The sequence below is a fragment of the Rattus norvegicus genome, chromosome 11 (assembly GCF_036323735.1).
Source record: "Rattus norvegicus strain BN/NHsdMcwi chromosome 11, GRCr8, whole genome shotgun sequence".
Classification (NCBI taxonomy): Eukaryota; Metazoa; Chordata; class Mammalia; order Rodentia; family Muridae; genus Rattus; species Rattus norvegicus.
Genome location: NC_086029.1, coordinates 70,459,397 through 70,475,744, shown reverse-complemented (window position 1 = coordinate 70,475,744; position 16,348 = coordinate 70,459,397). Strand labels below are relative to the sequence as shown.

General features: G+C 43.3%; 1 long non-coding RNA gene across 1 annotated transcript; it reads right to left on the bottom strand.

Moving 5' to 3' along the window:
* Window positions 1-761: 761 nt before the first annotated feature.
* LOC134481001 (uncharacterized) lies at window positions 762-2,298 on the bottom strand. Its single transcript, XR_010056143.1, has 2 exons — window positions 2,091-2,298; window positions 762-1,091 (listed from the first exon to the last, which is right to left on the bottom strand). It is a non-coding gene; the product is annotated as an uncharacterized LOC134481001 (long non-coding RNA).
* Window positions 2,299-16,348: the final 14,050 nt, after the last annotated feature.

The following is a 16,348-nucleotide window of genomic DNA, read 5'->3' as shown; positions in this document are numbered from 1 at the left end:
ACGAAGTTTGAAACTCTGGAAAAGATAAGCAAGAAGCATCCACAGGAGGAAATACCTATTTTTTGAAATGACATAATAATTTCAAAGGAAAAAACGAAACTAGAGAGAGCACACAAGTATGTTAAGTCTAGGGATTGTGACAAGCTTAAAGGGGGGAAAACGTGAATCCAAAATGTGTCAGTCGCTCCTCTTCGTTTTCCGTGGATATCTGAAGTTTTGGTTCATTAGTTCATAAATGACTACTTTTCTGTCTCACCAGTTGCTCAACTCCTATGCTGTGATTTACTTCGTTTGTGGAACATGGCGTCCTCTGTGCACTGTTTTCTCTCAGAGTTTCTCATTGCATTTTTTTCGTTGTTGCTACCACTATTTTTCTTCACTCATTACCTTCCTCTCATCCATAATATACTGTGTTTCCAGGTATCACAACGCCAAACACGTGGATGGAAAAGAAACTCATGGAAAGATGTTCAACGTTTTTATTCATTCGGGACGGGCAAGCGAAAACCACAAGATAACACTTTTAGCCATTAGCAGGACTAAAATAAAAGATACTGGCTGCACAAATGACAACTGTGTGAAATGTGACAAGCCACAGGAAGAGCTGGGAGGACCAGGGGGCTTCGCATACTGTGAGCATGACAACCAGCACAGCGTCTGCCCGTCACATGACTGGGCCTGTCACGTGACCCAGCTACTTTTTTTTTTTTTCCCCAGAATGAAGGACGTGGATACCCAAATGAAGAAGACTACTGTGGCTATATCATCAAACATTAGAAATGAAGAGTGAGACCTTACCCAGTGTTTAAAAAGAAATGGACTATGATTAAACTATATTACATGGTATATTAGAATATCATAATGAAACCAATTTACTTTATACAATTAATATATGTTAATAAAAATGAGTAGCTAAAAAGAAACTACCTATATGAGTAACATATTAATGAGTACACACATACACACACACACATACACACAGAATAAATAAGTTGGTATGGTGGCATTGGAGAGAGGGAAAGGGGGACAGAAGTTCAAAGTTAGCTCCAGCTATCTAGTGAGTTTGAGTTCAGTCCGGGCTATTTTAGACTCTGAAAGAAACAAATGAAAAAAATGTAAAAGGTAAAAGCCAAAATATACAGAATATAGTATTTTGTTTCAATAAAATTCTTAACAGTGCCAGCTAATCAGGAGCAGCAAAAAGCAGATCAGTGGTTGCCTGGATACTAAAAGGGGGTTGTCAGCCGGGATTTCCAGTGGGTACAAGGCCATCTTGACTGGAGTGACGTTTCCAAATGTGTTAAACTTACATCAAATGTTATCAAATCACGTGTGCGGCTTTAAACCGGTGCAGCTCCTTATGTAATCTCCATATTTCAACATAATCTAGGAGGCAGGTGGCAGAGTGGTTATGGACTACTAAAATGATCTAGGGCATAGTGTGAGGTGCGGTTTGCATGAGAGCCTTAGTCCTACATACGGCTACGATCCCCTCAGACATAGCTTCTCTGCTTAAAGTGGGCCCTATCGCAACAGTCCGAGGTTATGTGGGACAGCCGGCAGTTCAGGGGGAATGTCCCTCTCTATGCTTACTTGTGCTTAGGGCTTTCATGCTGTGTGGAAGCCTCTTTTATTTTAATCAGACTGCTAAATCTTTAAGCTTAGCATCACCCATTCCCTCCGAAGCCTTACTCCCATAAGTATACTTAAGCAGAAATCTCCCCAATTTCTACTTATATGAATTGGTGTTTTAGACACAGTAAGATATTTTATATTTTTAACTCTTTTGTGGTACTATAAATATAAATGGTTTCTTATTCATTTTTTTTCTAATTGTACCACACAATACTTTTTTGTGTATTAGCTACCCGCCCCCCACCACTTTGAATTAACGTGAAACCTAAAAATAAAACTACCTAATTTTCAACCATAACGCCAATCCTTTCAAAAGTCAGTATCTTATTGTCTTTATTACAGGAGTAATCAAGGCTGCTGTGGGCCTCGGTGTCTTTGCTTAACTCGTTCGGGAATAATTGGAGTGTTGACAAAACTGTGTACATTTTATTGACTGCATGACTGCAAGCATTTACCGTTTTCTCATTTTGACATTCGCGCTTTGGCTAGGGCACGTCAGCATCCTTGGATGTGGCGGTACATCAGCACAAAGTACGCTCGCCATCCCTTAATTAGACCAGCGACGAACCGCCGTAGTTTCCATGTTACGGAGATTTCTGAATGTATCTCCCAATTACTGCAAGTAAGACAAAAATAAATCAGAACTAACACACAGAAAACAACATTCTCTCCCTCGGAACTGAGGCTCTTTACCTGAAGAGGACACTGCACTGGGGTTTGATGGGAGATTTACAAGCTTGCCCACACAGACACCCCTCCCCACTCACTCGCCTCCCTTCCATTTCTCCCGATCCTCTCCACAAGGCCTCGAGCTCTTGACAAGCCTCTGGCTCAGCCCCAAGTAGTTCCTTTTGAAAGAAAACCACCGAGGAGTAGATTAGAGTTGACTGGCAATCGCTGCCTGCGGGAATTCCCTAAACATTGAGCAGACAAGCTTCCCCATCTTGAGAAAGTTGTCCCGCTTTCAGCATGGTTGGCGAAGGGCAGCAGGATTGCCTGGGCATGTGGGTGATAGATGACAAACTTAAAAGAAGATTTTGCTTTACTTAAGAGATTTAAAAAAATAAAAATAAGTCGTTGCTTCATGACAATGTCTGTCGTTGGTGTGACAGGAGACAATGGGGGAAATGACACTGGTCAGATGGGAGGGTACACCTGCCTTTAAAGTAGCAGAAGCATACAAACTTAAGCTCATCGTATGCTGTGAGGTGTGAGGATGTAGCACGGTTTTGTGAGATCACTCATCTTTAGAGATATGGGGGAAAGAAAGGAGAGTGAAATCGGATCCAGAGGTGCTGCGATGTGACTTCTGAAGCAGCTTGACAAGGAAAGTGACAGGTGGTGGGATCACGAGGATGCTGGCTCCAAACCATTAACTTTGGAAGACTGGGATGGCCCCCATGGCTGTGATCTTAGCATATCTAAGGTGTGCTGATCTCAGCTCCTGACTGACATTTTGACCATTGCTTTCCAAGTTATTGTTTACACTGTGTCTGGGCTGTCTGTCTGGGCTTATAGGTCAGAAGACACCTGGCAAGAGTTGGCTTTCTCCTTCCACTATGTGGTTCTTGAGGATCAAACTCAGGTTCTCAGGCTTGGCAGCAATCGCCTGTACTTACTGGGTCATCCCATTGGACCTTGCTGACCATATTTTATAAACCAAAAATTAGGACGTTTTACCTACCAGATAATTTACCAATAAGATGGGGTTTTAAATTTTTTTTTCCCTCTGCCTCAAATATATAGTAGCAAGAGAATAGGACACAAAGTCTCAGTGAAGTATACAAAATGCTACTAGACATTCCATATAACCAAGCTGTGTGCTGTTATTCTAAAACTTCAGTAAATGAAATTAATATAGCTTAAGATTTCTTCTAGACTTTATTAATATCTTATGATTTTGATGTGTGAAAGAATCCGAGTCTCATTATCGGATACGGGTAAATACCAGCAGGGGAAGGCAAATTCTGAAGAAAAGAGTCTTGCTATTTGTACCTACTGCACCCCCCCGCAACATGAGAGACTTGCCTGTATAGGACAGATGGCCTCTCAGCTCCTGCTCTGGATAGATAAGGGCCAGTGTGGCTCCAGTAATGGCAACTCCCCTCTGAGAAGGGAGAGGGAGTCACCAGCCTGACAAAGCAGTAGTCTTTCTTCAGTCTAGGGAGCACTGCCTCTTCCTGCCTGGGTGTACACAGCAAAGTGTCCACCCATCTCCTCGCTTCCCTCTCACTCCAGAAGGTCTATTACTGGTCACTGATAGAAATCTTAACACAGTGCTTCCTTCCCAGACCATGTGTTCTGGTATTTTTTTTTTGTGAGTCTGAAATTTAAATATTAGCTTCAAAAGACAAAAAACTAGTTTGTCAAAATGCTCAAAACTTTTCATGAGTTCTTGACTTTTGTTTCCCATCTTTATCGGAACAAAGTTCAGTAACAAAGTTTGCTTATCAGCACCCTCGAGTAAACCAGACCTTGAATCCTGTTGAGGAGAATAAGGTAGAGAGAGACATCACTGAGGACAGAGGAAAAGACTGGAAACCCATCCTCACCAGCAAAGGCTACCTAGAAGAGACAGACTGGGCAAGCAAGCAGGAGAAAGCTGTGAATCCCAAATGAGGAGAAGGTGGGTGCTACAAAACCCAGCTATTAGAGGTCTTGACTCCCATGGCCCAGAGCCTCTGGCACCACTGTGTTCCCAGCTACTGGTCCACTTCCATTCTCTAGGTATTCTTCTTTTCAACAGTGTCTTATGTAATCCAGCCTTGAACTCTCTATGCCCTGGACAATGACCTTGAATTCATATGCAGTTATATGACATGGGCCACCATGCTTAATTTATGCAGTGCTGGGATCAAACTGAGGGCCTTGTGTACTAACAAGGCAAGTACTCTATCAACTGAGCCACATTCCCAGCCTGCCTTCTCCTTCTGAACAAACTGTCTCTACAGTCGCTCTCCATGTGTCCTTGCTCCAGTGGTGTACACTGGTACATAAGAGTCCGGAAACTCCAACAGGCAACCTTTGAACGCCAATCCACAACGATAACACTGTCCACAAGTGGGCCAAGTGGGCATGAATGTCATTAGGGAGTCCCAATCCTATGATTGAAAACTCAATTAATATCTGTCGTAAAACAAAACATAAAAAACATTTGGACATTGTATTCATAAAAAGATAATATATAAAGTTAGAAATTCCACACACAAGCTGTGGCAACGTGTTTAGGACACCACCCAGTCCAAGGCACCAAATCCTTGTCTATAATAAGCAACCCAGGAAGTCAGCCCATTATAGTTCAGACTTGCAGGGAAGTGGGTTACTATCTCTACAGCAAACCAGGGAGCCGAACAATAATTTATATAACATCAGCCTCAAATGGCCAGGATGTCAATAATGTTGTCCCCCTTTTCTGAAGGGCCAATCTGCACCTGCTGGAGAAAACCACAGCTCTCATCTCAAAGTGCATAAGACAAGTTTATTCTTCAGCCCCACGAGCAACTGTGGCCTGGAAACACAGATTTACATTGTTCCCAAAAGCATGTGACAAGATGGAAACAATTTCATGAGGATTTTGTAGTTACAGAACAAAAGAAAGTAATGAGCTGGGGCTTTTCTAAGGTAGGTTTGTGGGAACCTGAGGTAGGTGGTTCACAGCAAAGCAGTAAATCTCCACAACTGGTCTCAAATATTAGCTGATCATAGTCATACCATTTGGATAGTGGAAGTTAGCAGCCTGTTAATATAGCCCAAAGGTTTTAAAACTAAGTCACAAGGAGGTTAAGTCAGACACAGAAGTAAATAAAAAATTGACTATTATGGAACTTAAAAATAGCTCAAGATAATTCAGATTTAGATCTGTAACATTCCAATCCTCAGTTAGTCTTATACAATCGTTAGCATACGTGTACCTCTTTTTTTCTGGAAACATCAATCCATGCATCCTTATTTAAATGCTTCACAAAATAGACTGCTTGTAGTTAGTACTCCTTCCCCATCCACCAGTCTCCAACCAGGGCACCCCAGAACACTTTCCCTGACTCTGCGGGTCTCTCTCTTCTGTGTGCCTTTGAACATCAAAACCATAGTGATGGTGGGTGGCTCCCCTGCCCCTTCAAACTCAGAAGAAATAGTCGCACTTTTCTTGCTTGCTAGCCCTCTGTTTATTTCCACAGAATGCTTACTTTTATTTGCAAACTCGAAGCTCTCCCAGCGCTTGCTTAGGCATTTCTGAGAAGCCAGCACACACTTGATAACTGAGTCCAATTCTGGCACTATTTTGACAAGTTGCCTTCCCTCCTGCCCACAGCCAATCCATCAGCAAATCCTGTCAAGTCTGTATCCAAGTCATAACTCAAATGCATGTTCTCCCCATCTCCGGGAACACCACCGGATGCCAGGCAGGCCCCTTCCTTCTCCATCACTGTCTCCGTGTCCTCTCTTGCTCTTGCCACGGCCCATTCTCAGACAGCAGAGGGATCAACATATCAAGTATCTCAGCTCTTCAAAGGGTTTCGTCTCCCTTAGACTAAAAGGCACGTCCCTGTGTCATCGGTCACCGTACCCCTCCCACCTTGTCTGTTCCGCTCTCCCGTCACCCAATGTACTGAACAATGCTGACCTTCTCAACTATGGCAGTGCTGTGGCCCACCTCAGGGCTTCTGCCACAGCTGTTCTCTTCCCTGCCCTGACCCCTTGCCTCTCTGTGGGCTGGCCACTTCTTGATTTTACAATATAAGCTTAACCGTCACTTCTCCCAAGAATTAAAGAAAGCCCCCAGGCTACCACTGTCACAGATGTCTACTGCAGCCACTGATTTTCCATATCCACCACCCAGGCCCAACTCTCTAGAGAATGCTCACCATTCACTAGACTTCCCTGTCAGCTAGTTGTATTCATCATCTCCCTATATCAGAGCAAGGACCTCTGAGCTCCCAATGCTTAAGACAGACCCGGCATAGAATCAACACTCAAGACACATTTGCTAATTGAATGAAGAACAAAGGAATGTCTAGTACTTGGGATGATGATGGGTGAAAGCCTTTTTCCTAAGTATTCTACTTTAAGCCTCATTCCCATGTACTTGGAGGCCCAGATCAATTCCTCGCTTTTCTACAAAGTTTTCCATTCCTACTCCGATGGTATGCCTTCCCTTCTTCAGTACAGACAGCTCTAAGCATGGGAAGGCTCATTTGTAGTTGATAGTTTTCTGCCCTTGGGACCTTCTTCACATTGGCTACCTAGATCTGCTCAATTCTTCTCTTAACACGCACAAACGTGTGCGGTCCATCTCGGCCCGTCTTTGTGCCTTCTGTAAAACAATGCGATGTAGTGGGAACTCAGTCACTAATTTTGGAATAAATTTTAAATGCATATCAGGGAAAATTAGGGTAACATATTGCTAAGCTGAGCAAGACAGAGCCAACAATATCTGAGCCTAACACACAGAGCTCAGAACACTTCCTCGGGTCTGCATGGCTTTCCTGCGGGTGTCAGCGCGTCCTGTTCCCCTTTGCCCATGCTCCGGTTGGCACGGTACACAATCTACCCAGTCCCTTTTCTCCTCTAGGGGGCATCCTGTGCATTCAAGGCCAATAGCTCTTCGTGGGGTGGGGCAATTCACTATGGGTAGGCTTAGATGCCCCTTGGGCAGCCAGCCAGCAACGGCGGCTTGACTGGCATTTTTACACTTGGCAAAGGATGGTGTGCTGTACCAGCCCAGCACTCAAACACAGTTTGCCTAGCCGGTGAGGGCTTCTTGCTACTTTATTGAAATTATATGGCTGAAAACTCACGCGGTACTCGCTCCCCTAGTGTTTGGTTTGCGATAATGGCTATTTCTAAAGTCTGCAGAAGAGCTAAAATTATGTTTTTTTGCGAGTGAATTTTCGGAAAGGATCAGCAACTCCACAGGTTACTCCGGCTCTTTTCCCATCTGCTGTGACAGCAGGTGTGATTTCGCAAGCCCACTCCTGTCAATCATTCTCTCCAACCTGTCTCTGGTGCCTGACAAGGTGTTTATATGTATTACATGGAAACCATCACTAGATCTTGTGAACAAACAAGGCTGCCTTTTAACAACACTCTGACGAAAGGATGGCAAGGAAACACAGGTGCCGGGTTCAGGTGGATGAGTAGTTTAAACTCTCAGCCTCACCTTTCCCCAGGCGTGCCCAAACTCCAAGCTCCTCCACTGGAGCATGTCAGGTATGACACAGGTGTGGAGCCTCCTACTGGCAAACATCGAGCAGTAGAGGGATTCGGCCACAGTGGAGAGAGCAAACTCTAAAACCTGTTCCCATTTGCTTTCAGTTAAAGTGAACGGGCTAAACGCAGGTTTCCTACAAGCACAATGTGTCCACCAGTTTCTAATCTCTACATGTTTAGTGAGCCTCAGGCCCAAGCAGTAATTCCTTCCAGAAGATCTTAGAATTCATCGAGTTGGGGACAATTGCAGCTGGAGATGATCGTGGATTTTACTTATTCTAAGTTCATCTTTTTCAAGTAAGGAAACTCAGGCCGGGAAGACTGACTAAGCTTCAGGATGCTGCAGCGGTCAGACAGAGTGCTAGTCTCACAGACTTTTCAGGGGCCTGTCATAGGCTTCTCTTAATGCAACAGAAGTTCGAGCTATTAATGTAGTTTCCCACAGATACCCTCCACAAGGGCTTATAAGGCTGATATTAATAATCATAAAGGTCCAAACAACAGAGGCTAGATCAAACTGTTACATCCAATTTAATGAGAATCCAGTCATCAAATATGCCATTGATAGTGTAAGAGGTGTACAATTCCATTCACGATTCTTTTTTTTTTCCGGAGCTGGGGACCGAACCCAGGGCCTTGCACTTGCTAGGCAAGCACTCTACCACTGAGCTAAATCCCCAAACCCCTTCACGATTCTTTTACACAGCAACCTTTATTGAGGTTGACTGTAACCTCTGTCAAGGTTTTACGTACAAAACACAGTGTATGTACAGACAGACACTAAGAAGGAGCTGTGATAATTGTGGGGGCATGATTGTTGTTAGTTTCCTAGAATCACTTTAATACTACTACATGACTCAGGTATTCTGAACGGTTTAAATAACATTACTAGGGGTTTCTTTCCATCTCAAGGTAGCATCTGTCAGTTCTAACTTCTAGAAGGAAAAAAAATCTTTCATTCTATTTTGATACACATCCTTTCCCTATGTAAGTTAAAAGGGTGTGTTGGTCTATTGATCAGCATGTCTTTCTGGGGACTATGTCAAGCATGTACATTTAATATAAACCTAGTGTTGGAGATATAAAGGGAATTATGGGAAATGCCTTCCTCAATTTAAAAAGCACATCTCCTTTCCTACCTCTGAATGGTGGGCTGGGATTATGTAAAGCTAGAAGCTGCCACCATCTGTGACCATGAAGCAAGTCAGGCTGACGTCATAGGCTGAGGTTCAAGGAGCGGAAAAAGAAAATGATCCCAAACAATTAGAGGGCAACCTTCTACTTATGGACCACTCGTGGGAGAGAATCTGCATCATCCATACTTGCCATTCAAGTCAGTTAAAGGAGGAGATTTGTAATCAGGAGATCTGTATTACATATCCTCCTCCCACAGCTCAGAGACCAACCCTGAAGAGGGGGTAGAAATATTATTTTAAGAGCCAGAGCAGTAGGGCTGGAGAGATGGCTCAACGGTTAAGAGCACCCGACTGCTCTTCCAGAGGTTATGAGTTCAATTCCCAGCAACCACATGGTGGCTCACAACCATCTGTAAAGAGATCCGATGCCCTCTTCTGGTGTATCTGAAGACAGCTACAGTGTGTACTTATATATAATAAATAAATAAAATCTTTAAAAAAAAAAAAAAAAAGAGCCAGAGCAGTAGATGACCACACTGAAGTAGTGTTTTCCAGACACGACAAGAGGTTTGTTGCATTTGGGAACACACGGGGATTGTGACAAAACACACAAGACCTGCACGAGCTCAAGGCAGACAACATTCACCATGGAGGAAAGGGGTGAGCTTGAAGTCTCACCCCTAACTGAGAACCTGAGGGCAGCTGATACCTGCTGGTGAAGGGAGAGCAGTTCTCTAAAGATATGATCCCAGTAGGTCAACCACACTCTAGTGGATGGCCACACACAGGAGTGCACCAGCAGCACAAATGACCAGGACATGAAGTTGAAGGACAGGGAGGTGGGGACGGTTAAGGGAAGAGAAAGGATAACTACTGTCAAAATACATTGTATGAAATTCCCAATTATTAAAAAATATTTGTTAAAATAAAGGGCTTTCTTCGACTTGCCAAAGCCCCAGACAAAATCATAACTTGCATTTTGGAAGGTACCATTGGGTCGCTCTATGAGGAGGGAAGATGGAGATGCCCTCCCCACAATGTGCTGCTTCTGTCTTCTCTTTAAGACCCACGTAGCAAAACTATGTGGAGTCCTGTAGTAGCTCATCTCATCTAGACATGAACTGGAGTCCACAGGAAGACACATCTCTGTTGGCTGTGCTACATAGGCAGACGAGAGCTGCAGACATTGAAACCAGTGAGATGGTTTAGTGGGCAAAGGCACTTGCCATCAAGTCTGGTGGTCTGAGTTCAACCCTAAGAACTCACTCAGTAGAAAGAGGTTGTCCTCTGATCTCCACATAAGCACACATACTGAATAATTAAATGTCAAAAAATTAAATAAAAAAACTTCAATGATTGCAGAGAGATTGGAATGTTGAATGTCCAGGGGCTAATTACAGATTATTTTGGGTTATCGTAACAACTTGGCTGGTTATTGTCCTTCTCAGACTTTCCCTGTGACTATTAAGTAAATCCTTTGGAATGCATAAACAGATCACTTAGCTTTCACCAAGTTGAAAACTAGTAACATCTAAAGCCTACAATAGTTTTCCCAACTTTGCCATAACCTACTTATCTGAAGTCCCCACCAATGGATCTGAAAATTGTGTTGCTATTTGGTTTTCGCTTTGCTTTACTTTTTGTTTTGTTTTGTTTTTTGTTTGTTTTGTTTTCAAGAAGAATGAGGTTTTTGTCTTTGAGGTGAGAGCTGTGTTTTGGCATGGTTACAGAATATGCTGAAGATACACGTGAGGCATGAGCCTTTTGCTTGAGTAGCCAGTGGGGGCCTAGTAAGAGCTCTAACATAGCAGACCTGATTAACACCAGCACCTCATATGGCATCTCTAAAATAGAGGTTGGCCCGGAGAGGTAGCACACACTTTTAATCCCAGCACTTGGGAGGCAGAGGCAGTAGGATCTCTGTGAGTTCCAGGAAAGCCAGACTAAATAGAGAAACAGTATTTCAAACAAAAAACAGAAGGAGTCAGGACCAGAAAAGGATATTCTCTTAAGATAACATGGTGGTGGCGCTTATGAAACAGGCAGGTAGATCTCCATGAGCTCAAGATGGCTTATGAGAAATAAAGACATGAAAAGATGAAGAAATGGTCATTTCCAACAGGGTGATGCCATTCAAATTACGCCCAGAATTTAATGACGACAAATCCCCTTCTTCGGATGGTCCTATTTGTCCTTTTGCAAACCAACTGCTTTGTATCGGGCTATCATTTTGCTTTAGATGGGGTCATCTGTCATCGTAGTGCAGTGGGCTGTCAGAATACCAACGACAGCATTGCAGAAGGGCTGCAGACTGACCAAAGTCGACATTGTAGTCAACATTATTGTCATTATCATACAAACTTCTCCAAGTCCTGTCGACTGGGGAAAACAGAACTTCTGTGGATTAGCAAATGTAACCCCTGGAGAACGGGCTGCAGATATACTTTTACGCATGCTGAGAATCTTGAAAACCCAAATAGGAAGATAAAACAGCTCCTTTGTGCTCTAGGGCAGGGATCAAATCATTATGACAGTACTTACCCGAGAGAGGCCCGGTGTGTGAACACGCAAATCCTAACTATAGCAAAAGTAATAACAGTCAATTTCCAATCTTAGAGAACATTTCCTCCCAGGAAAGCCTAAAGTGCTTTAAATCTGTTTACTTGCAAACTAAACATATATTACCATATATATTTAGCCATTTGGAAAAAAAAAAAAAAGAACAAACCCACACACGTATAATGCTACCCATTTGACGATGGAATGTTGTCAGCTATGGAAAAAAATTTAATGTGAGCTGGGGCTGGGGCTCAATAGTAGAGCGTTTGCTTGGCACATTACAAGACCATGGGGTTCTATCCCCGGCACCATCAAAGAAGTAAGGAAGAAAGGAAGGGAGGGAGAAAGGAAGAAAATATTTTATCACTTTTTGTGCTTCTTAATTCCCGCCTAGGATGGGGAATTTGGACTGTCAATATGATTGGATTAAGAAATGCCTGGGGCAGTAGGAAAACATCCACAGGATTTTGTCTGTGAGGACATTCCCAGAAAGGATTAGCTGAGGGGAGGCCTGCTCATGTGGCCCTAGACTAAATAAAAGGGGATAGAAGAAAACCAATTGAGCAACCCCATTCTCCCTTCCCTGATCTGTTGAGATGTGAGCCATCAGCCTCCTGCTCCCACTGACACAGAAGCCGGTCGTATCACGCTTTTCTTACCCTAAGCTATGAACCAAAACTCTGAACCTTCCTTACGTTGTTTAAGACCCTCTGAGACAGGAAGAAGAAAGTCAACTAGAGCAGAAGCCTCCCTGCCTTCCCAGAGTAAAACAGTTGAAACACCTTATCCAGTCTGCAGTCTGCAGTCTGCAGCCAACGCCTGAGCCCCCAGGTCCTTGCTCTCCCAGGTACCTTCATGCAGACATCACTCCCCAGTCTCTCCCCTTACTACCACAGCCCCACCACTATGATAGCTCTTTTGGCTATCAGAGGATATTGATGGAAAAGGGGACAGTGGGCACAGGATGATCACTGTTTGCAGGAGCTAGGGTACCTTGTCCTCCAAGCAGCTGGAATTGGTGTTCTGATGATTGAGTGTTCTGACTTGTCACCAACGTGCCAACCAAGGCACCAAACCAACCCCCTTGTGGTTGCTCACGCCCATACTGTCAGTAGTTGGAAGAGTGAGGCAGGAGGACTACAAGTTTGAGGCCAGCATGGGCTACTTATCCACCTCAGGCCTTTGTTGTCCATCTTGCTTGCTGCAAGTTCTGCCCTCTCAGGCCTAAGTGACTTCCAGGGCACCGACCTTTATTAAAAGGCCCCCAGTTTATTCTTCTTCTGGGAGGCAGACATCAAGGACTATGACATTTAGAAGCAACTGTGTATGTGGAGAAATAAGAAAGCAGCTGGACACACTCTTCCTAGTTAGCTCTACCAATTTGACAAAGCCTAGAGTCACCTGAGAGGGGAGTCACAACTGAAGGATCAACCCAGATAAGATTGGCCCTTGTCTTGGCCATTAACTGAAGGGAGGTCCAACCCATTGTGAGCTGTACCACTCCATGACAGTAGTCCTGGGCTGTTTAAGAAAGCTACCTATGCATGATCCTGTGGGCAAGCCGGCCAACAGCATTTCCTCTGTGGTTTCTGCTTCAGCTCCTGCCCTGACTCCCCTCCGTCATAGACTGTGACCTGTAGAACGAAATAAACCCTTCTCTCCTGTAAATTGCTTTTGGTCAGAGTGTTTCATCACAGCAACAGAGATGAAGCTAGAAAAATAGCTGAGGACAGCTTCAAGTTAAAAAAAAAAAATACCGGGGTTGGGGATTTAGCTCAGTGGTAGAGCGCTTGCCTAGGAACCTAGGAAGCACAAGGCCCTGGGTTCGGTCCCCAGCTCCGAAAAAAAGAAAAGAAAAAAAAAAAAAAAACCTGAGAAACCTGAACTGTGCACTGTCATCTAATCTTGATACAGGGCGAATCCAACTAGCATTATTTCAAAATAACAGCACCCACTTACAAGGCCTCGCCATGTAGCCTTCTGGCTTTCCCAGTTACTCGGAAAAACACAATTTTTCCTTTCTTTTAGTTCTTTTTTTGGGGGAGGGGGGATACTGGCCAAAACTTAAGTATCCTTCACCTAACACTCAGCTTTCTTAATCTTTCTCTGAATCACACCCCACCCTCTTCCACAACACTACTCACTGACCTACTGGTGAGCTCCTCTGCTCTCTTAGACCCCATCTTAAAAGTTCTCTCTTTCCCTCTCTCCCTCTCTCCCTCCCTCCCTCACTCTCTCACTCTCTCACTCCCTCCTCCCCTCCCTTTCCTCCTCTTCCCCCCTACCACTCTTGGCATCTACCAAGAATTTTAGCTTACCTGCGCTGTTGTTTTTCCCTCAAACTCAAATCAAATTGTCCTTGAACTTCAAAAGCAGTTTTTGTTCTAAATAATGAACAACACGATTGAAAGCACACAATGTGAAGGAAAAGAGAATTCTGATTTTTCAAAGTTATCACAGCATCAAATTCAAATTTCCAAAACAAACGTAGTGGAAATTTGGATATAAACATCTGAGATCTAAATAAATGCCAAGTGAACTCAAAGATGCAAACAAGACATTATGATCAAATTGGGTCGGAGTGGTGGAATTTTAATATTTGTATTTTCTGTCTGTCTGTCTAGACAGTCTCACCATGAGGACCTAGAATTTACTACATGCTGTCCTTGAACTTACAGATGATCCTCCCACATTTTGAGTGTTGGGATTACAAGTAGATACCAACACATCTAGCCTAGTATTCATCATTTTCTAAGAAAATATTGATTATTTCCCCCTTTCAGTTGGCACATAATTACAATATTTGGGGGATATAATGTGATAATCTGATACACTGTTGTTAGCACTCCTGTGGCCTTATTTTACTTATCATTTCCTAGTGCTTGGAGCCTTGGTTTCCAGCTCCTCAGTTGATTCTACATCTTGGATAGTATGAATAAGACTACAGTAAATAAGAGTCCTTTGATATGCTGATTTCATTTGGGGGGTGATACACTCAGTAGTGTGGCCATTTAATGCTCGAGTTATTGAGACTCTTCCCATCATGCTCTGTGACAGCTGTGCTAAATCACGTTCCTACCAAATGCGTGCATGTGTTCTTGGTCCTCTTTCCCACTATTAATGATCATGCCAATATGGTGAGAGTAAGCTGCTATCTGGGATGATTCTGATAGATATTTTCCCTATGGCTAGCGATAGGAGGCACATTTTAAATCTTCTTTTGAAAAGTGTCATGGATGGAACTAGAAAATATCATCCCGAGTGAGGTAACCCAATCACAAAAGAAACACACATGGTATGCACTCATTGAGAGTGGATATTAGCCCAAAAGCCTGAATTACCCAAGATACAATCCACAGACCACATGAAGCTCCAGAAGAAGGACGACCAAAGTGTGGATGCTTCAGTCCTTCTTAAAAGGGGGAACAAAAATATTCATAGGAGAGGATATGGGGGCAAAGTTTGGAGCAGAGACTGAAGGAACGGCCATTCAGAGCCTGCCTCACATGGGGATCTACCCCATATATATACAGTCACCAACCCCAGATAATATTGCTGATGCCAAGAAGTGCATGCTGACAGGAGCCTGATATAGCTGTCTCCTGAGAGGCTCTGCCAGAGCATGGCAAATACAGAGGTGGATGCTCACAGCCAACCATTGAACTGAAAACAAGGTCCCCATTGGAGGAGTTAGAGAAAGAAATGAAGGAGCTGAATGAGTTTGCAACCCCATAAGAACAACAATACCAACCAACCAGAGGTCCCATGGACTAAACCACCATCCAAAGAGTACACATGGATAGACCCATGGCTCCAGCTGCATATGTAGCAGAGGATGGCCTTGCTGGGCACCAAAGAGAGGAGAAGCCCTTTGTCCTGCCAAGGCTGGACCCCCTATTGTAGGGGAATGTTAGGGTGGGGAGGCGGAAAGGAGTGGGTGATTGGGTAGGGGAAAGGGGATGACATTTGAAATGTAAATAAAAAATACCCAATTTAAAAAAAAAAAGAAAAGTGTTTCGATCACTTGCTTCTTATAACTGTATTTATGTTTTCATTCTCTAAATTATCTGTGTATTCTGGAAATTAATTCTTCATCAAATAAGCAAATGTTCTCTCTCACACTTCATATTGCCACTGTCGTCCTCTGATTATTGCCACTGATATATAGAAGCCTCCTGGGTTTGACATAATCCCTCGTCTATTTTTGGTTTTGTTACCTATGCTTTGGAAGTTTGATAATAATAAAAAAAAAATCTCCTCTATGCCAACCTCTTAAAGTGCTTCTTCTTGCTTTTCTTGTAGGAGCTTTCTTTGTTTTGTCATATCCCATGAATTTGGCTGTATTGTGTTTCCCATTCTCATTCGTTTTAAGAATTTTTTAATTTACTTCTTTTTACCTGCTGTTCACTCAGGAATATATTATTTAGTTTCCACGTACTTTACAATTTCTAAAGTTCCTTTTGTTAGTCTACAGTTTTGTGGTTATGGAAATTATATCATATGATTGATTGCAGCCCCTTTTAATTGGTTGAGACTTGTTTTATGATCTAACATAGGGTTCCTTTTGGAAAGCGGTCTGTGATGGTTAGCTTTAATTATCAACTTGACACAGCCTGTATTCTCTTGGGAAGAAAGCTTCAGTGAAGAATTATTGGGATCAAGTTGGCCTGTGGTCATGTCTGAGGGGGATTGTCTTAATTAATTGATTTGGGAATACTCAACCTACTGCAGGTGGCCCCAGTTCCTAGGCAGGGAGCTCTGAACCCTATAAAACTGGAGAAGAGTAGCTGACCACAAGCAAATAAGCAGGC